General features: G+C 40.5%; 1 protein-coding gene and 1 long non-coding RNA gene across 10 annotated transcripts in view; both read right to left on the bottom strand.

The window, feature by feature from the left end:
• LOC109419572 (cell surface glycoprotein 1) overlaps positions 1–21,868 on the bottom strand; it is a 254,760-nt gene that overhangs the window by 160,767 nt on the left and 72,125 nt on the right. The window lies entirely within an intron of this gene.
• LOC134286219 (uncharacterized) lies at positions 6,722–8,678 on the bottom strand. The gene is made up of 2 exons (XR_009996864.1): positions 8,070–8,678; positions 6,722–7,954 (listed from the first exon to the last, which is right to left on the bottom strand). It is a non-coding gene; the product is annotated as an uncharacterized LOC134286219 (long non-coding RNA).

Raw genomic sequence — 21,868 nt, 5'->3', positions numbered from 1 at the left:
TGATCAACGCATTTTTTTAGGCTCCAGAATGTTTTGTTTGAATCTTGAGAAAATACCCTAGCTAATACATACTACACAATCCTATCTTTTAAAAAAAAAATGTCCCTCTACAGAGATTTAATTCCATTATAATTAGATGTCTCTGAGAAAACCCTTCAAAAATGTTATCATTATTTCAATAATCCTCTGGGCAAACCAATAAGTTGCAAATCCTATTACCAAAACTCTTACGGATTCTCCATGAGCTATTACAAATGCCCCCTGATGTTTTTTTTTCTGATATTGTACTACATTTTTGTCATAAGTAACCAGCAGCGAACTCATTTTCAATCATCGTGTAAAAATAATGAAAATGATGCACTGTATTTGTTGCGACAATACAACTCTGTGGCAAGTTGAACAGAATATGGACAAAGATCGTACTGCAAGTGTTTAGATTATTTTAATCTTCTTTGTGCATTAGCTGACGCCTACTCCGCTCACGTAGTGCAGTATGCTTGTCCGAATAAAATTCCCTCAGATTTTTCAGGGGGAATTTCCAAAGTTTTTTATTAAAAAAACACAAGTCATAAATTTATATACTTTTCGAAAACTATACAGCAACATTCCTAAAATAGAAAGTACACTTTAAGAAAAAATGCGCTGAATTTATTATCCAAGAATTTCTACCAAATCACTTAAGTCTTCCAAGAACTTAGTTTTACAAAACTTTTTCGAGAATAAAACAAAAATCGAAATCTATACATTTCTCAAAATTCTTTCGATTCAATTGCAAGAAATTGCTTTGATATTTCCAACGAAAAATTAAAAAAAATAGCAAGCATCCATAATACTCTAAAAAAATGATGAGTCCAGTCAGCAATTCCCAAAAAAAAATTCAGGCCCTCAATCACGCGAGTAACGATCAATCACATCGCGATATTATCCGGATAAAGCAGCCTACAATATTTACCTTGCATACATAGCCGATTGAAAAGGCTCTCATTTCGGATCTCTTATGTGATAAAAGTATGCTCTCTCCAACTAGCGCTCACTCACAAATCGCATCCACTTGCAAAGCTTGCAAGTATTGCTTGCTCAGTATTGAGTTTTGCATAGAAAATTTAACCTCAATTTTCTCCCCGAGTAAGAAGAGAACGGCAACGAATGGGAATTAAAACAAACCACTGGAAAGTGTCAAAATTTGTGGGAGAGGGAAAAAGGCAGGAAGAACGAAAATGAACCGCGACGTCACCGTGCAAAATCTAATGCACCAATCCACTGTTGCACCCGGTTGACGTCTGAGCGGTGCCGTGTTATCTAGATGGCCATGGAAACAAGTATTTTTCATGTTAACACGGTACCACTGGACGTCAAATCATTGATCTCGTGCATTGGTAGACGTTATGACCTAGGATGTTATGACACTCTTAGACGTGTTGTTGCTTTCCGTGAGTTGTGGATAGAGAAAAAGAGACCTATCGTGAGTGCCGGAATGCGAGACATCTATTTTTCATCCGATGCAGTGAAAATTCACTATCGCGAAGTCTCTCTAGTTCTCTTAAGATTCCATTCAGAGTTTTTTACTTATTGGATCTCATAAATATTCAAGAGTTTTTCGGTGTTCTTTCAAGATTGATAATACATGTTCCTGTGATTTTCCTCACAGAGTTCCTCGCAAGATTTCTGTAGTCGTTTTTTTTTTCACGGAGCAAAGCTGCAAGAGAACCTCCCAGGATTTCTTCCAGAGATTTTCCCGATATGCTTCCAGACTTTCTCGCCGAATTCCTTTCAAAATTCGTAGAAAGCTCCTTCAGGAATTCCTCTTAGGGGTTTTCGTGGATAGCTTTCCAACAATTTCCCTCGAGTTTTCTGAGAGATTCTTGCAGAAGTTCTTAAAGGGATTTTTTCCAGAGAGTTTTCCGATATTTTTGTGGGGTTTCCTAGCGGGATTTCCGTGAAAAAATACCGGGAAGAGCACTGGAAATAATTCTAACAAAAACTGAAAGGCCGGTAGAAACTTCTGCAGAATAGTCATGAAAATAGCATTAAAAATTCTTGGAGAAACTCTAGCAGAAATTTCAGGAACTATTCCGGAAGAAACTCTGGATGGAATTCTGGGAAGATCTCCTGGAGAAGTCTCAAGAGGAACACCGAAAAAAAAACGCGGAAAGTCTTCCAAATGAGATTTAAACAATAAGAGAAATTCCGTGACAACATCTGAGATACATATATTCTGAGAGAAACTCTTGTGGAGATCTCAGAATGAATCCTGGAAGAATTTCTAAAAAAAAATATTTGTGCGAAACGCAGGAGGAACTCTAGGACAGTGCTGCGAAGTGTCAGTATCAATCGACATTTTAAGCTGATATTGTGATAGGTAACCACTCATTTTTCCTTTTACCATCGGAATATCAATTGACTATCCTCTGATCATTCAATTGACATCAGCTTCAGCGTCAGTCAAAGCATATATCATTCAATTGAGCCCCAGCTAGGAAGCATAAATTTGTGGTGTTGTAGGTTCAAAGCTTTTACCATCGTTGATGACGTCAAACCCGACATCAACCTATCATTCACCTATTCTTATTTTGGCCACCAAACCCAACATACACCCAATAGTTGATCAATGTTGGTCCAACAGTGGCCCAACATTCGATAAAAATTGACCCGACATTCGACATTTTTTGCAGTCTGGAGGAATTTTACGGAGGTTTTTCGTGTTTTGTGCCAAGCTACTCATTCGAATGACAATTTATTCAATTGACAAGGATTCGCTTCTCATTTGATAGGTGCTCTGATTGAATGAAACCGTTTTGAACATAACTAGAAGGAAAAATGACTGCTCTAGGAAAACCTCGGAAAGAAATACTGGAAAGAAGCTCTAAAATTTTTGTGAAAAACTAAACTTCAGGAGAAATCGGTCGGAATTCGGAATTTAGGAATCCTAAAGATTTTTAATGAAGAATCGTGGAAAGAATTGTTTGAACCTTTGAAAAATACTGAAAGGTGTCCGGAAGAATCTCTAGGAGGAACTCAAAAAGGAAAAGTAATTTTCTTGATTTGATTTTGCCAAGCCATGTGGGAAATTACACTACACCGTTGAAAATGCTTCGACATCCATGTGCACAAAAGAAACATGTGCTCGATGAACAAATTGAGATTTGAATTATGAAAAGAAATCCACGTACTCCGAGGAGACTCAAACTCACGATTCCCAATTCGCTAGTTGTTGTACTTTTTTTTAGTAAACCCCAGAAAAATTGGTTTAAAAATTCTCAGGGAAATCTTAAATTTATCGATGATTAGGCATTTATGCACAGGGCCATATAATAGGGCACTGCATTGTTTTGGTTTTGTATGGGATTTTGACGTTTCTTGGCCTTGTTGTTTACAAAATTTCTGTAAGAGTGAAAAGGAAGGAGAGAATTCCATGCAGTGCCCTATAGCAAAGATCTAAAACCACTCGTTTCAAAATTCGCACTCAGATAGTTTCTTCACGAACTCAGAAGTGCTTAGATCCAATCGGAGACCTATTGTTGCAGTTCAGTGACCGACTGCTAATAAGTATAATTATATTGCAACAAACAGTCATTCCACACCTCGTTTCCGGTAGTTCCCCGATCGCAATTAGGTTGGCAAAATTTCCTCCGCAAAACCCATAACTTCATTCATACACGCTTCATTATAGTTTGACGATCCGATCAACTTCGAAGCAAAACCTATGCCGAACCGACATCAGGCAGCTTGTTCACACCGTTGTCTAACAAAGTGCTCGAACGTACCTAACAGTACTTGGCGATAATTTGAAGGTGTTTCTTTTCGGAAGAAGAGCTGTGGTGTATTTGTTGTGGTCTTGAGTTGAACAACGCCTATTTTTGGTGCATTTTTTGAGGCGGCTTTCATGTGTGGTTGAGCCCTGCTAGCATACATTAGCTTCTTTCAGATTAATATACATATAAGCAATTCAGTATCACATGTATGTTTTGCTTTCTAAGAATCAGCAATCTTCTTGAGATATAAGTGTAGAACTTTGTCCTTCAACAACACAAAGAACTCGTGTAAACAAACGTAACAATCGATTAACATTCGAAGTGTTAACTGAACCGTCACGCTGTTCTACTGCGAATCTTGTTTACAATCCAAGGCAGTCCAAGTCAATGACGTTTATAATTATCGATCTTCCTGCTTCATACTAATCAAGCATATTACAAAAGGAATTATGAAATCTAGACATATAAGCAAATTGATTGACTTCCGATCTAATCAAGCTAGTTTGTAAGAAAATCTGGTCAACATTGATAGAAGGTTGACTGACAATCATATTGCTGTCAATTCGGCACTCCTTGAAGGCAAACTTGTCAAAGAGCTGTCAAAATACCATTTCAGAAACGTTATGTTTGTCATGACACAAGTAGCATTCTTCACATAAAATATCGATCACCACCACATCGTGTCGTAAAACTCAGAAAACTACAATTTCACATGCATTTCTTCCACGATTTATTGTCATCTTCCTTCGTTCCTCACGAAAGTCCCACCCACAAGCAAAAATTATTACCTTCCTGACGATGAAACTCCCATTATCAATGGGCACATAATAATCGAACGACGCTTCAGTTTTTGATCCGGAAATCCGGAAACCTCTCAATACCGGAGCTACCGGTTGCTTCCCACCTCAGCACCAGTCGAGTCTTGCTTGCCCGACCCGAAGAAGACAACCTAGGCTCTAGGAAGGAGAAGGGACAACTAGGTAACTATGTGTGTGCCTCTATATCAAAAGTAGAGAATAAAAATGTTCTTCGTTCGTCGTTTTGGAAGTGTGGACCCGTTCGTTGCGTTGGCTGGTTGGGAGAGGGAGGACTCTATCAGAAACCTGTTACCTCCCCTGTTAGTGACCGTTGATGATAGCAACGTGGTAAGGAGGTTTATGGTGGAACGCGCGCGGTAGGATGCCCAAGAACGTGACCAGAAGCACTAATGAAGTAGAACTTCACGAAGTGTTCTCTACGCAGCAACAACTGGTTGGTTAACTAGCTGGTTGGATGCGTATCGATGAATTCGATAGAGTAGTACAGAGTTAGTTTCTTCGGGGTTCGATTATATGGTGTGTTGTCGATTACGATAAAAGCAATATAGTTTTGTTTATGGGAAGCGATTTAGTTAAGGTGTCGAGTTTGGTGGAGGCGCGGTCGATTGAGGACCGGACCGACGAAGACGGCGGTTGCCCGCTTTCGACGGATACTAGTCGGATGTAATTCATTAAATCTGAAGTAGTTTAGCGATGCGATGGCTGGTGGAAACGTTAGAGTTCTAACAGGTTTCCATCACGCGATCATTTGCTAGGGTGATTAAGAGTTTGATTGAAAGCGTCTATCAGAGTAAACAATAAGAATGACTGAAATATGGACATGTTAGGCTACTTCGACAATTTTAGGCTCAAATATGTTCAGTTTAATTTTCATCTTCTGTTGTTCAGTGAATCATCTAATGTTTGTTTTTTTATCTGTTCAACATTTTACTTATTCGTCCTCATAGTTTTCTTAAAGTGGGCTCCTAACTAGGACAGCCCTTGCTTTTGAGCTTATTTTTCTATAGCTTTGTTTGAAAATGCTAAAACACATAGAGGTTCAGCATATGCAGATCAAAAGAAACGTGTTAATTACTATGACATTTTATCAGTGCTGCAAATTATCGTGACCATCACGATTTCTGATATAACCCTATGTGATACAAATTAGCTAGCAGATCACGCTCAAAAAGATTCACCCACGCACCAAATGCACCATGTACAAAACGCTGATAAGACCGGTGATCCTCTACGGGCACGAGACATGGACCATGCTCGAGGAGGACCTGCAAGCACTCGGAGTTTTCGAGCGACGCGTGCTAAGAACGATCTTCGGCGGTGTGCAGGAGAACGGTGTGTGGCGGAGAAGAATGAACCACGAGCTCGCTGCACTTTACGGCGAACCCAGCATCCAGAAGGTGGCCAAAGCCGGAAGGATACGTTGGACAGGGCATGTTGCAAGAATGCCGGACAACAACCCTGCAAAGCTGGTGTTTGCAACGGATCCGGTTGGCACAAGAAGGCGTGGAGCGCAGAGAGCATGATGGGCGGACCAGGTGGAGCGTGACTTGGCGAGCATTGGGCGCGACCGAGGATGGAGAGCGGCAGCCACAAACCGAGTATTGTGGCGTACTATTGTTGATTATGTCTTGTCTTAATGATGTTGAACAAATAAATGTATGTATGTATGTATCACGCTCGAATTTACGCGAATTTTGTTGATTTTACCCTTCGCCTTTTTCAGTGATAGCAGTTGCTGAGTATTCAGTAAAATATGAAGGAGACAATCATGACAATCATATCTATATCAGTAGTGATGGTCACAAAACGAGGATGATGGGTGACGTGTGTGAGATTCAGTCTTTCTGGTGTTAGCGATTGTAGAGAGAGCGAAACAGGGAGTGGAAAGACAGGGTGATGCAACTTTGATTTTTATCAGCGTTAATGTGAGCAGTACGGTAACTGTTCACGGCACTGATAGTATCGATATCTTTTCATCAAAAAATTAACTTGAACACCCTAGTGGATGCTAGTTGAAATTGAAGCCAACACAATAACTAAGTAACAATTCAACGTTCAATAACTTTACGGAAGAAAATTGATTCCAGAATTGAGCTGAGTGTATCTCTTTGCAGGTGAGTATTCCGATCCCTGGATGTAACATTCACACGCTTATTTTTTTGGGATTGCTATCAATTAACGTTCAACAACGACAAGTATAACAAGAATCATTTTATGACTTCGATTAATTAGACACCGCACCATTCGACACTCGATTCGGAAACGCCTTATGCTATCAGCAAAAATGTCAATCTTCATTAGCACCGACTCCATACCGCACACTTATACCCCTACTTTTTATGACATTACCTCAATCATCCTTTTCGGTTGTTTCTCTCTTCCAACAACTAAGACGTGAAATATGATACTACAAAAAATGAACTCATTTTTTATTATTTTGCTTCTCAATGTCGGGTAGCACAGCCAGCGGTGCAAAGGGCATACGACAACCGGAGTATGGATTTTGGACAGACTACGTTTGAAGCTTTTATTTTTTTTTATTTGAATTTGAGATACGCCATCGTCATCGCGGCGCCTATGGCTTATCTCTGTTTGCTCAGCATGGCACGTTCGCAAAAAATATTTCACACACATTGAAAATTGCATGCACGGTGGCAAATTAGGTGCTGGATGAGAACCACATATCATTGTCGAAGCTATATCCTTCAACTAGAAAAAGCGAATACTGACTGTAGATGTGCCATGGTTATCAGTAGATATGTAGTAGTCCAACCATAGTTCTACTAAAATGAAATGAATTTCACAATTAAACTTATCACGAAATATCACGAAAAATGTCATCACCAAACATTTTTTCTGAGACATTTTTGGTATACTAATGGATGAGAAAATGTCATAAAAATATCATTTTGCTATTTGTTAATTTCACTGTTCTTGATTAAAAAATGCTTATCGACAACATAAATAACCATCATTATAAATCGGCGCTGTTCATTAATATAAATTCGCACTAAAAATGGTAAAACTGAAAAATGTCACGACATTTTTTTCCATGAAAATCCGTGATATTTTCTTTCACTGAAGATGAAAAATGATTATGCATATACTTTAAAAATAATAGCCCATCATTATAAATAGTTGGTATCACGTTGGGTTCTTAAACTGAATTGCTCTTTTCACACATCAAAAAGACAGTAAAAAATCACATTTAACGGAACAACCCTACTTTCCAGTCGTGTCACGCAATGTCACGTATCCAACCTAATCACGAGCAATGCTTCCATTTCAATCCTTAATTGGGATGAGTTTCCTCATCACTGATGCTGACGCAGCAGCTTTCCTACCTGAAAGTGAATGTTCCCCATCCGATTAGGATCTCTCCTCCTGCAGAAATAAATAATTCACCGGAGTTTGCGTCCGGACATCAAAATGACTTGCTGATTGAATACAAAGTATCGCAAAGATTATGGCTCTATCCAGAGAAGGAACCACTACATACCACCAGTGGAAGGAATGCAACGACGACGACTTTCTCATGAATAATTCTGTCTCCATAAAATCCCAAGCCCAAGCCGGCGGCCGGCCGGGAGGATCACTCGCTTTTGGCGAGAACCTCCAGCGAGCTTCTGCTGATACTACAACCGCGAGCGTATGGAAACGCGATAAGCATTCAGTTCAGCAGTCAGTGGGAAACCACCGACACCGGGGTGGTGGAGTGGAAAAAGAGCGACGAATCGTGATGACCTTGACTGGTAGTTCGCGTTCGCGAATTCGAATACCAACAGAACGGGGATCGTTTCAGAACGTTGAGCATGAGCATACACACACATGTGCATTCAACACGCATACGTACAATATAGAGCGCCATCGAATCGACGAGCAGGTAGGAGGTATACAAGAGCTCCAGGAAATTTTCACATTTGTGCAATTAAAAAAATGCGAAACAAGAGATGATTTGAACTGAAGCGTGGTGGTAATTCTCGAGAATCTCCCAAGAACATGGGCTCGACATGGGGCGCACAAATTGAAAACTTGTTGGTTTCAGAAGTGAAATGAGCACTTAAAAACTCATTGCATCGGTACAGATGTGCTATCAAGAGTGTATCGAAAACTAATTGGCAATGTTCACAACAGTCTCGAAAATAAATTGTTCGACATAGTAATACCAAATAAAATCCTTGGAAAAAATCAGTTTTGGTTTACCTAAAATTTCCCCTTTACCGGGACTTTCATCCCAAATATTTAACACACTTTTAAAATTCTTCACTAGGTGAAAGCCAATATGGATCTGAATTGGTGAGCTCGTTCTATATTATTATCAAGTATTAACTTGGTGTTAAGCTAGTGAAAGGTTCGTCACGGTATATGTCGTCGTTATTATTAGTTTTAGTTAGTATTCTTATTTGTCCTTCCTGTGAAAACTCTCCATCATTGGGGTGACCAGGATTTTTTTCTGGAGGGGGGAGACTGACTTGAGATGACTTTTAAGCGACATGGTCGCCCGATATGTGAGTATGCAAATCGGCATTGCAGTTTTGAGGAATCAAAATGACTGTTTTTGATTCCGTAAAATATATGAGTATGAACAATTCCTCCAGGATTTTTTGTTCCAAAGTTTGCTGCAGTGACTCCATCATGGATTCTTCCAGAGATTCCTTCAAGAATGCATCTAGGGATTAAACTAGAGGTTTCTTTGGGGATTCGTTCTGGAATATCTTCAGAGGTTCCTCCAGTGATTGTTCCAGAGCTGTTTTGGCGGTTTCCTTCGGGAATTTATCCAGAGATCCTTTAAGATATTTCTGCAAGTATTCCTTCGAGAATTCCAATAGAGATTGCTCCAATAATTCCATTTGGAATTATTCAAAATATTTTGCATGAATGTATTCCAGAAATTCTTTCAGAAAAATTTACTAAAGATTATACAAAAATTTATCCAGGAATTGCTTGAAAAATTGTACAAAATTTTTTTAGGGGTTCATCCAATTGTTCCTTCAATATTTATTCTAGAAATTACTGCAGACATGCATTTTTTCAGATTTTTTATCCAGGGATTTCTACGGTAATTCTTCCAGGAATTCGCTTAGAAAACTCCCTAGTGATTCCCTAAGGAATTCCTCATGGGATTGCTTCTTGGATTCCTCATGGGGTTTCTTCAGGAATTCCTCCAAGAATTCGTCCAGGGATTCACCCGGGAATTCCTTCTGTGATTCTTTCAGGAACAACTTCCGGGATTATTTAAAAAATGCCTCCAAGCACTCTTCTTGGGATTCCTTCAGGAATTTCTCCTAGAATTTTATCAGAAACTCCTCCTGGAACTGTTTGGAGATTCCCTTAGGAATTCCTCTAGGCGTTGCTTGGTGGTTTGGAAACTTCCTCCTGGGGTTTCTTCAGGAACTTTTCCAGGGATTCCTTCAAGAGTTTCTCTCAGGAGCGGACCTGGTGTGATGGTTAGAACATTTGACTATCTATAGATAAAAATAAAAAAAAACCCTAATTAATCCACCTAGCGATGATGGCGCCTTTCTCGTGCCTTCCAAACCCAATTTCAATAAAACTCAAGCGAAATGTTGATGTACATCGCACTTTCAAACAATTAACAGAAATCCATTTCATGATACCAGAAATCATATCGTTTATTTGACTTTTAATGTTTGAGCCTCAAACTCTTAAGAAAAAGACGCTATCTTGAATTTGAAGCCGCCATTTAGGATTTAAAATTGCCATCTTGGATGTTCTGGTCGCCACTTTTGGCGTCCAGGCATCTTCCCTACGAAAAATATACTTCATTAAACAGCTGCCATGTTGAATTTGGAGCCGCCATCTTGGATTTTCGACCACCATCTTGGATATTCTAGTCATCATTTTTGAAATCCAGACATCATCCTCATACCAAATATACCAATTATGCATTGTTTCAGGCCTAAAACTCCATTAAACAGCCGCGATTTTGAATTTGGAGCCACCATCTTAAATTTAAGATCGCCATCTTGGATATCCTGATCGCCATTTTGGACTCTGGAAGTCTTCCCCATACCAAATATACCAATATTGCATGGTTTTAGAGCCTAAAGTTTCATTAAACAGACGCCATCTTGAATTTGAAGCCACCATTTTGGATTTTAGACCGCCATCTTGGATATTCTAGTCGCCATTTTAGGAGTCCAGACATCTTCCCCATATCAAATATTTCCATTTAGCATGCTGTAAGAGCCTAAATCTCTATTAAACAGCCGCTATCTTGAATTTTGAGTCGCCTCTTTGAACATTTGGCTGCCATCTTGAATTTTGGGTCGACGTCGTGCAGTTTCTGGTCTCCAGTTTTGATTTCCGCACAAAACTCGTCAACCATGCTAAAGGTTACAAAAATCGCCACAGTTTGATGTATCGCATGATGGGGCTAGTTCAGTTTTATATACGGCTAGTTCTACCGGTCCGGATCACTGAAATGGCCATAACTCCGGAACGCCTTGGCCGATCTGGACCATTTTTGATAGCAAACAATTCCGATTCGATTCAATCTATAATCCGAAAAATCGGCCAATGGGAAGAGTCTTAAAAGTGAGTGAACTTATTTTGCGCACATACATACATACATGCATACACACATACAGACATAATCTCAATTCTATATCTTTTTTGTTAACGGTAATTAAACACAACAAATAATCTCAAATCGTTGAACTGAGTTGATTGGTATATGCGACTTGATCCTACGAGCCTTTTTTCTCGAAAATTCGTTTTTTGAGTGAACATATAGTTTTTTAGTACACTAAGTGTACGAGAAAGACAAAACACTACTTTCGAGCTTTTTGCTTTAGTTATCTAACTAAACCAATAGATTCCAAGATCTTTTTAGATAGCAAATTTAATAATCTTTCAAATTCGTATAAGTTTGACCATTTTCAAGTTAAAGCCAGTTTCAGGCAAGCAAAGTCAAAAACATGTAAAGTTCAATTACTACGTAACGGTTGAGATTTAACCATATGCGTAAAACATTTTTTTTACCAGTCTGAACCTGTCTGCTTGCTAACGATCATAAGATTATCCAAAAATACGAGCTTTCTGTATCGCATACATAGGTTCAGTTCAATTTTATATTTGGCCGCTTTTGGAGGGACACCCGGAACTGGTTACGGCACTAGCGGCTGTCCCTAATGTGGTCCAAACCTATTTCCTTGAAAACCAGTCATCAGGTAATCAGAAAAGCCGTTATTTGTTGTATCGCATGCATGGATTTGGTACTCTTTTATATTTGGCCACATCCGTCGGGACCCCCGGAACCGATTCCGGACAACTACCGGTTCAGATATGGTCTGATACTGTTTTCCTGCTAACCGTTCATCAGGTTATCGAAAATACCGCTGTTTGATGTGTCGCATGCATCGGTTTGGTACTCTTTTATATTTGGCCATTTTCGGCGAGACACCCGGAACTGGCTCCGGAATACAACCGGCTGTCCCGTATGTGGTCTGAGCTTACTTCCCTAATAACCGGCCATCAGGGTATTGGAAAAACCGTGATTTGACGTGTCGCATGCATGGGTTTGGTTCACTTTTATATTTGACCACTTCCGGTGGGACATCCGGAACCGGTTCCAACACTACCGGTTCAGATATGGTCTGATATTGTTTTCCTGCTTACTGTTCATAAGATTAACGAAAATGCCGCTGTTTGATGTGTCGCATGCATCGGTTTGGTACTCGTTTATATTTGGCTGGTTCCGGCGGAACATCCGGAACCGGTTCCGGAACACTACCGGTTCAGATATGGTCTGATACTGTTTTCTAGCTAACCGTTCATCAGATTATCGAAAAAGCCATTGTTTGATGTGCCGCATGCATGGGTTTTGTTCAATTTGATATTTGGCCACTTCCAGGGGTACCGATCCGGAACACCTAAATGGCCATAACTCCGGAACGGCTGGACCGATCCGAACCATTTTCAATAGGAAACAATGGGACCAGATGCCGCGTCGAATGAACCATCGGTCATTAAAATCGGTTGAGATTTACTGCCAAAAACTGATGTGAGTTTATTTGTACACACACAAACACACACACATACACACATACACACACACAGACATCACCTCAATTCGTCGAGCTGAGTCGATTGGTATATGTGACTCGACCCTCCGGGCCATCTATCAAAAAGTCATTTTTGGAGTGAACATATAGCCTTTCCAGTACACTTAGTGTACGAGAAAGGCAAAAAGAGTTCCTCTACGTACTCTATATAGAATTCCTTCAGGATTTCTTCAAGAATATCAGCAATTTCTTCAATACTTCCACTTGAGATTTTTTTAGAAACTTCTTCAGAAATTCCTCCAACAAACTCGCAAAAATGTTAGTTCATCCTTCGGAAGGGAAGTAAAGCGTGGATCCCGAGATGAACTAGCCTAGGACTAAAAATCTCGTTAATAGATAAAAATAAAAAAAAGAGTTCCTCTACATACTCTTTATAGGATTCCTTCAGGATTTCTTCAAGAATATCAGCGATTTCTTCAATATTTCCACTTGGGATTTTTTTTCAGAAACTTCTTCAAGAATTCCTCCAAAAATTCCTTCTGGAATTGTTCCAGGATTCTTCAGGGATTCGTCTGAAACTACCTACAAGGCTTCGTCCAGAAATCCCCTAAACATTCCGCTAGAGATTCCTCCAGGGGTTATACCTGAAAAAATATACTAAAGGAATTATACCTGAAAATGATTTTTCAAGCAAATCCTCCAGGGATTTCGCTGCGGATTCTTCCAGGGATTACTCCAGGAGTTCCTGCAGGGGCTCCTCTAAGCATTCCTTCAGGAGTTCCTCTTAAGACTCCTCAAAGGATTTCTCCACTCTGGTTTCCTCCAGGAGTTTCTCCAGGGGTTTCTGTAGGGATTCCTCCAGGATTTCATTCAGGGACTCCTCCTTAAGAAATCTACCAGGAATTCCTGCAGAATTCCTCTAGGAATTGATCCAGCAATTCCTCCAGAAATTCCTTCAAACATTACTACGTAAATTTTTCCAGAAAATCCTCCTCCAGGGATTCCTGCATGAATTCCACCTGAGATTCCTGTAGAAATTCCTTCAAGGATTTTTTTCAGGAATCCCCCAGGAAATCTTTCAAGGATTTCTTAAGAAATTCCCGCAGGAATTGCTCCCGGAATTTATTCAGGAATTATTCCAGGTATTCCTCCAGGCATTTCTCCAGGATTTCATCGAGACATTTCTCCAGGGAGTTCCCCAGAAATTCCACCAAGAATACCTCCAGGAATTACCCCAAGAATTTCTCTAGGAATTCCTTCAGTAATTCTTCCAGGAATTCCTCTAGGGAATCCTTCAGAATTTCTTGCGATTTTTTTTCCAGTAATTCCTCCAGAAATTTGTTCACGGATTATTCCAGGGTTTCTTCCAGAAATTTACCTGAAATTTTTTCTCCAGGGATTCCTCCAGGAATTATTTCACGAAGAAATTCCACCAAAAGTTCCTCCCGGAATATATCAGGGATTTCTTCAGGGATTCCTTTTAAAATTCTTTCCGAGATTCCTCCAGAAATTTCACCATTGATTCCTCCAGTAATTCATCCAGATATTCCTCCAAGAATTCGTTCTGGAATTTTTACAGGGATTCCTCCCAATATTCCTTTAGAGATTCCTCCAGAATTTCATTGATGGATTCCTCTAGGAACTCTCCCAGGGATAGGTCCTGGGTAGCACCCCCAGAATTCCTCTAGGGATTTCTGCAGGAATTAGTCCAAAAGTTTCTCCTGAGGTTGCTCCAGAAATTGCTTCAGGGATTCTTCCAGAGATTCCTCCAGAAATTCCTCCAAGAATTTTTTCAAGAATTCCCGAAGGATTCTTCCAAGAATTTCTCCAGAAATTTCAATAAGGATTCCTTCCAGAATTTCTCAAGAGGTTTCTTCAGAAAATTCTCCAGATTCCTCCCAGAATTTCTCTAGGGAATCCTCTAAACATTTATCCAAGAATTCCTTCAGGATTTCTCCCAGGGTTGGTTGCTCTAGGAAATCAATCATCTAGGAATTTCTTTAGGAATTTCTCCACGGATTGATCCAGGGATTTCTGTAAAAAAATATCCAGGGAATCAGGCATTCGTCCAGGAATTTCTCCAATTATTCCTTAAGAAATTCTTTCAGGGATTCTCCAAGAATTCATCTTGCGCTTTCTTCAGGAATTCCTCCAGGATTTCCGCCAAGAGTTTGTCTAAAAGTACCTCCAGAGATTTTATCAGGAATCTCTTCAAGTATTTCTCCAAGAATTCGTATAGAAATTCTTCCAAAAATGTGTTCAAAAACTTCTCCAAGGATTCCTCTAGATTTGTCTAGTAATTTCTCCTGGGATTCTGCAAGCGATTTCTTCACACATTTATTCAAGGATTCTTCCCATAATTTCTCTAAGGATTCCTCCAGGAATTCATGCAGGGATTCCTCCAGGCATACTTTCAGATGTTCCTCCAGGTATACTTTCAAAAATTCCTCCAGCGATTCCTACAGGATTTACTCCAGGCATACCTGTAGGAATTCCTCTACGGATTTCTCCAGGATTTCCTTCAGGGATTGCTCTAGGAATTCTTTCAGGGATTGCTGTAGAGATTCTTTCAGAAATTCCTCTCTGGATCTTTTCAAAAACTTATTCAGGGGCTCGGTCTGAAATATCAGAAATCCGTCCATCATCTTTTCCAGGGATTCACTCATTTTTTTATTTTCCAGAACTACCTAAAGATTTTTGGAATTACTTGAAGGAAACCTAGAGGAATTCCTCCAGCGATTTGTATTGGATGAAGTATTCCAAATAATTCTAGAGGGATACGGAAGTCAGGAAACTCTCCAAGAAGTCATCCAGTAATTCTTTCACAATTATCTCCGAGAAATCTTTTAGGAGTTCATCCACAAAATTCAAGAATCCATTCATGAATTCCTTCAAGAATACCCCTGCAGCTCCTGCAAAGGATTTGCTTCAGCAATTCGTCCTGCATTTTCTAGAGGAATGTATCCTGTTATTTCTTTACAGTCACTGTGACTAAAGTATGACTAAGTACTCACATGCAATAAGCGCTTTCAGACATTCAGGAATTCACCCAGAGAAGACTCATTCGGAATTCTTCCAGGGTTTCTTCTCGAAATTTCTCTAAAAAAAATAGAACAGCATGACTGCTGAAGAGCATAATAATGCTTTGGGAATATAATGTTAGTATTTTCAAACTCATCGTGTTACGTTTAGTTATAAAAGGTAGTTCTGCTATTCTGCTATTCTGCTATTATCAACGCATCCCCTGGCTTTCGCCCATCTGCGTTGTCTTTTCACTAGGCAATACGTCTACCAATTGATGTTTATGGGCTTGCCGGACCAAGTCATGTAGCTAAGCCAAACACCCCACCTACAACTGTTGGGTAGGCACCATTGTCCCGCCCACTGGTCTTTTACAGCTAGTTGTAGGTGCATGTGTGCGTGTAAGTATTGGTGTATGTGTGTTAGTGTTGGTGTATTGTAGGCGCCAACTCGTTCTAATCCACTCTGATTGCTAACATCCTATTGAACCATTACCCTTAAATCTGGCAGTCTATGAAATAGAATGAGTTAAGCGCCTGGACATAATAGTCAGTGAATCAAACAAGGAATATTAGTATTAAAGTGAAGATATAACGAAGCAACGCCCCGAACCTCGAGAGCACAAACCCCAAGAACCAATGCGCGAACAGTCGATCGACTGGCCACCACCAGTGAATAACCAATCGAGCAAACCCTCCAGCACCAACCGTCACCAGCTCTCCCGACCTGCGCCCAACAAATCCGAGGCGCAGCCCAGCCATAGCTTCACCTTAAAACCAAAATCTAGATTGCAGAGCACAATACTTCCCAAGTAATCACGCAGCTCGGGTTGCAAATCACGCACAACACGTCACAAATAAGACAAACACTACCCCGCTCGTACAACCGAAACCGATCTAGGGTAGAGAAGGGTCTCTTTTCACTACAACCCGGACTCAACTGCGCCCACAGGGTAGCGCACCCCACACACACTGCACTCATGCATCCATCACGACCCGAGCCGCACGGTCACCTGGGTTGCTTTTATCTGCATGACCTCACCCAACCCGTAACGCAGAGTTTATATCCCTCTCTTGCATTACAAAGCAGTCCCTCTTCCCAAAGTTTGTGCGTGGTATAAATGAGATTATAAAGCTGAAGAAATCGTCACCAACACAACCGCCAACAAGTGAGTGCTCACTCAATGGTGTCGGCAGAATCAATGAAGACCTCCTCAGTCCCAAACCCAATTATCCTACACTACCCAAGTAACCATAATGCTGAAGCCGTACGCACTGCACGTACGAAGTACATACAGACCTAACCGCACCGCCTAAACAAACCACCTAGGCCGAACACAAGCGAAAAGCGGCGCCACCACTGTTAAACCACGACTATACCAGTAGGTATAATCGCAATTCAGCAATCGTAGATCCATTCCCCGCTCCTACTAAGCCCTAACGATCCATAGCAATGCTTGTCAATATATGCACCCCACACACGCAACCCCCACAACCCAACAGTATGGTCACTTGAGTATCCCTGGGATTTTGATTACATGATGGTCAGGGATCACAGCCATCAAAACGTTCCACACTTTGCCAGGGCTTGCGACCTGTAGTCATGATGATTTCCGCTATGGGAAACCATGATGGCTAGCGGTGTTACGTTTAGTTATAAAAGGTAGTTGGTATGAATTTGTTAAGGCTGTTCACAGTGGCAGTGGCTGAGACAGTGATGTGGTCGCGGGGTGTTATGCGTGGGGTGTTATGCGTGGGGTGTTGTTTCGTGAAATTTATGAAAAAAGTATTATTCACAGGGTATTTAAATGGGTTGGATTCTAACAAAGTTCTTTGATGATTCTATGTAAACTTAATTTATTTTTCTAGCGCTCTGAGTATTTTGCTATCGAAAAAAAATGTTAAGCAAAATACCAGCGAAGTCGCGTGACAATCAATAAGCCGTCAAAAAAAACCAATAGAAAATTTTCTAGCCGTTATTTTAAAAAATAATACTCAAGTGAATATTTGAACAAAACTTAATGATTTTAGAAACTCTACTAAGTTCGTCAGAAGATAGCCAAAACATCAGAATTGTTGTCTCTGACGAAGTTTGCAAGCATTTGGAGCAATTATCTGCCAGGAACTGAATCACAAAGTCTAATTTATGGCAGACAATAAATTAAACTTAATTACTTAACTTGATATTGTTTCCACAAATGTTACTATAATATTCTTAATTGTCTTCAATAATTCCTCACAGAATTTATCAAAGATACTTTTAACCCTTTAGAGACGGCATTTTCGCCTTTTTAGATGCAACCTCGCTGGTCTAGAACACGTTTGTAATGGTTGGTTTTCACGGCTGGGCTAATGTGACCCATCCGTCTCCTAAAGGTTAAATAAGTTCATCCGGGGCTCCGAAAATTTTATAAATTTCCCCAGGGTGTCTAAGGCCTGAAGTACACATGGTCAAATATTTGACAAGGAAAGAACTCAAAGAACAACATCAGATAGATCCTGAGATGAACCAGCCTCGGGCTGAAAATCTCATAAAGAAATTTAAAAAAATCAGAGCTAGTGGAAGCGTAAAGGTGACGCCACAGGAGGCTTCAGTTTGATCATGAAAAGTATTAGCCATTAGAATATCATTCGACAACACCATGTAGTCCGTCTAGCTAGGAGATATAGCAAACCTAACTGAAATGTTAGCCTAGAAAAGGCATTCAAACCTAACTGGGGTACTTTTTTTTGCTTCGAAGATTTATCAGTAATAAAAAAGCGTATCCCCTTCCTTCTTTTTTATTCCTTTGCAGCAGACAATCCCAACTGGACGCTGCCCGTTCAAGGCTTCTTAGGAGGGTGTCCAATCGATTTTATTCCTACATCCACTGGAAACAGTTGGCTCCACAGAACGGCAACCCCTCGATACCATTTCAATTGTTGTTCCATATGCGCGCGCGCAAATAGTGCTGGTACCGGCCGGCGGCGCGGCGCATGATCTATCGACAAACTGTGGGCCATCAAAGTGCAAACGGAAACGACGACGTCTACGACTGACTAGCTCTGAGTTCTGTCATAATGATATTTAATGTCCCTCGGCTACCACCGCACCACCGCCATCCAACCAGCTGGTACCCTTTATTCGCGCATGGCTTTTTTATGTGGTTGGCTAGGCTTTTGCTTCCAATTTAATGGTGATGGAGCGCTATAAATTAATAAGCGAATGTGCCTGCGTTCGCCGCCGACTGGATTAAGTTGTGGCTCTGAGATACGGCATACGGGACTTGTTGGGACTGGGAACGACTAGGATAGGAGTGTCTTCGCGCTTTGATCTTGGCAATTTAACATTTGCAATGGGATTGGATGTACTATTTCTAGGTTAGAGCAAATGATCGCTACGGCGGCCACCATATGGTTGGAAGCTGTTGGGCTGAGATGGGGATGATGACGACCACGATGAAGAACACCTGCATTGGGCACTCCTTTTGTGCCGTTATTTGCAGTAGATGAGTGAACTTTAATAAAACGTTAAAGAATGGCATCGTGAAGCTGGAGATCTCCCACGAAGATGTGCCGGATGGCAGAGGAATAACTAGGATGTATTCAAGAGTACAAATATTGCCAAGTGCAATCATTCTAAAATAGGTTGAGTGGTTTTTAAACGTAATCTAAAGCATTGCCATCTTAAGTGCAAATAAATCATCGAAGTTCACTGATTTCCAAAGCACTTCTTGACGGATGCACCTTAACGATACTTAGATTTCTGGTTTTTAGCGTGAGTAACAACATGAGCATAGATGACTGTACAATTCGTAATTGTTACTCCGTGATTGATCACAACACCAACTCTCCTAGGGTAAACAATACGTTTTTTGAAATATAATACTGTTATTTTTTTTAATAACATGGATCGAGCTCACCACCGGAGAACTAAACCAGAGAAACTGAGCGGCCTCTGCCACTGTAGGAAAATATTCCTATGAAATCTTAGGTCGTGAGTGTAATAAATAAATCGTTGAATGCATTCTGCGTGGCAACGTTTACTAGAAAATTTCTGCCAACAAATTTTCTATCATAAATTACAAAACACCAAACCAGACGAGCGAAGCACTTCGACGAGACCCCGTTCTTTTGACCTGCTGTGTGTAATTAGGCATTCTTCCGTCGATTCACCTGCTTCTTTGCCTTGCGTAAAAGCCACCCAAACATTGTCGTGGGAACGCCAAAAATAATAACAACAACCCACCCAAAACAAATGATAATCCCCCAAATGAAAACAAGCAATAAAGAGCGTGCTGCCGCTTGTCGTTGCCGTCGTCAAATTTCGGTTTGGAATTCGAAACGGCGGCGGCGCCACATGACGCCACGACACTTGCAGCCTGCCTAGCGAGCTTGCGACTACACTGACTGGCGGGTAGTAAACCGAAAGGTGACAAACGCGATAGGTAATTTGACGATTTATGCCCACAGTTTACGGCTGCTGCTGCTGCTCACCTGTTTGACGGCAAAAATGATGGGTTTTATAGAGAACGACAAAGACAACAACGAAAACGGCGATGTTGATGATGATGATTGGTGGGTGACAGACAACAACAATTCATCAAAACGGGAATTAGAGTCGAAAAATTTGAAACAATAAAATTACCCGCTTCGAAAAGTGCGGTATGTACATACATAGGTAGACGCAGACGGTATTTGGCTGCCAGCCCAAGCGCATCTCCTCGCTCAAGTGCATGGCAAAAATGTGAGCAATTTCGGATTGTGGGTAGGTTTGGGTTTTCATGGGTTGTTTTTCCGATGTCGGTGGGAGTATTACCGTTCTGGATTCAGATGTTGGAGCTTGCGTAAAAATATGCTTTGATCCTCAAATGTTATAATAATGGTGGAATTTTATATTTACGATTGAAATACTTTGCAGTTAGCTGCAGGTCTCCAATTAGCTTACTTAAGGCTATGGATCGGTAATCCAGAGACGGCGGGTTCGATTGCAGTTTCGGTCGGGAAATTTTCTCGACACCATGGGCCTCACAATTATACTAATTCATGCAATGACAAGCAAAGAAATTCCTAAATAAATAACTGCAGAAGAGATCAAAGAACACTAAGTTGAAGTGAGGCAGGTCAAGTTCCAGTGGGAACGTAGAGCCATGAAGAAAAAAAAAACTTAGCAGAATAATTTATAAGCAAAGCTGCTGAATTTCACTCAAAAAAAAAAGTTGCAAAAAAAATAGTTGCATCGATCAGCAATTAGCAATGTTTAGCTGAAAATTTCGATTTGTGTTAGTATCAGTGCTGTGAAATATCGTGGCCGTCACGAGATAATCGTAAGACCCGAATTCTGGAATCATGAACCAGCTAGCATATCACATCCCAAGATGATACACATTTTAGCGTTAGCTTTTAGCCCCTGTCCAACAACAACAGTTGTTGAGTCAGGCGGGTTGCGTGACGATCAACCTCTCTGAGTGCTTGCCGTAGACGTGGTGCATGCCATTGCGAAGAAGAAACCTTCTATACTAACAAACTCTCCGTCCTATGACCTTTGTGGAGACGCAGAGATAATCACGGTCTCCAAATAGGAAAAGATGTCCACTAACATTCCTTTCCTTGACGGCAGGTACGTGGCCTGCATCGTTTTCGGACCTGCAGTGAAATCTCTCACAGATACGATTGGGATACGAAGGGGATATTCTCAGAAAATTTTGTAAGGTTTGCTCAAGGGTATCCCCAGAAGATTTCGCTAGCAATTTGTCCTAATATTTGTTTTAAGAGTTCCTCTGAGAATTGCTCCTGAAATTTCTCAACAAATGTCCCTGAAGTAACTTTGAATGTCCCAAAAGTAACTTTGAAAATTGAGCGGAAATTCCCAAAAAGAACGTTCAAAGATTCCTCTAGAAATTATGTAACAAAATGAATTGGAACCCTACAAATGCACATTTTATTTTCCATATCAAGCCCTACGTTAGGGCACTTAAATAAGAAAAATAAAATGGAACACAATCAACATACAACACTTAACATAAACTGTGCCCAGTACTCAAATTGATAACAATTACCAATTCCTGGATGACGAGGTTTTGTTATTGTTCTTGGTCCATCAGTAGTAAATCCGAAGATTGTATTTTTTCTAGCAGATCGTCTTGTGTTCGCAACATTGATTGCTTACAACACAACTTGTGTTTTGTCTAGGAATTTCTGATCCTTAGGGGCATCTTGATTCGTGCAACTACACAAGACAGTTTTCCGTTTGATATCCGTGTTAGAGGACG

The sequence above is a fragment of the Aedes albopictus genome, chromosome 2 (assembly GCF_035046485.1).
Source record: "Aedes albopictus strain Foshan chromosome 2, AalbF5, whole genome shotgun sequence".
Taxonomy (NCBI): domain Eukaryota; kingdom Metazoa; phylum Arthropoda; class Insecta; order Diptera; family Culicidae; genus Aedes; species Aedes albopictus.
Note: the sequence above shows the minus strand (reverse complement) of the source record. Positions and strands in the feature narration are given on the sequence as shown.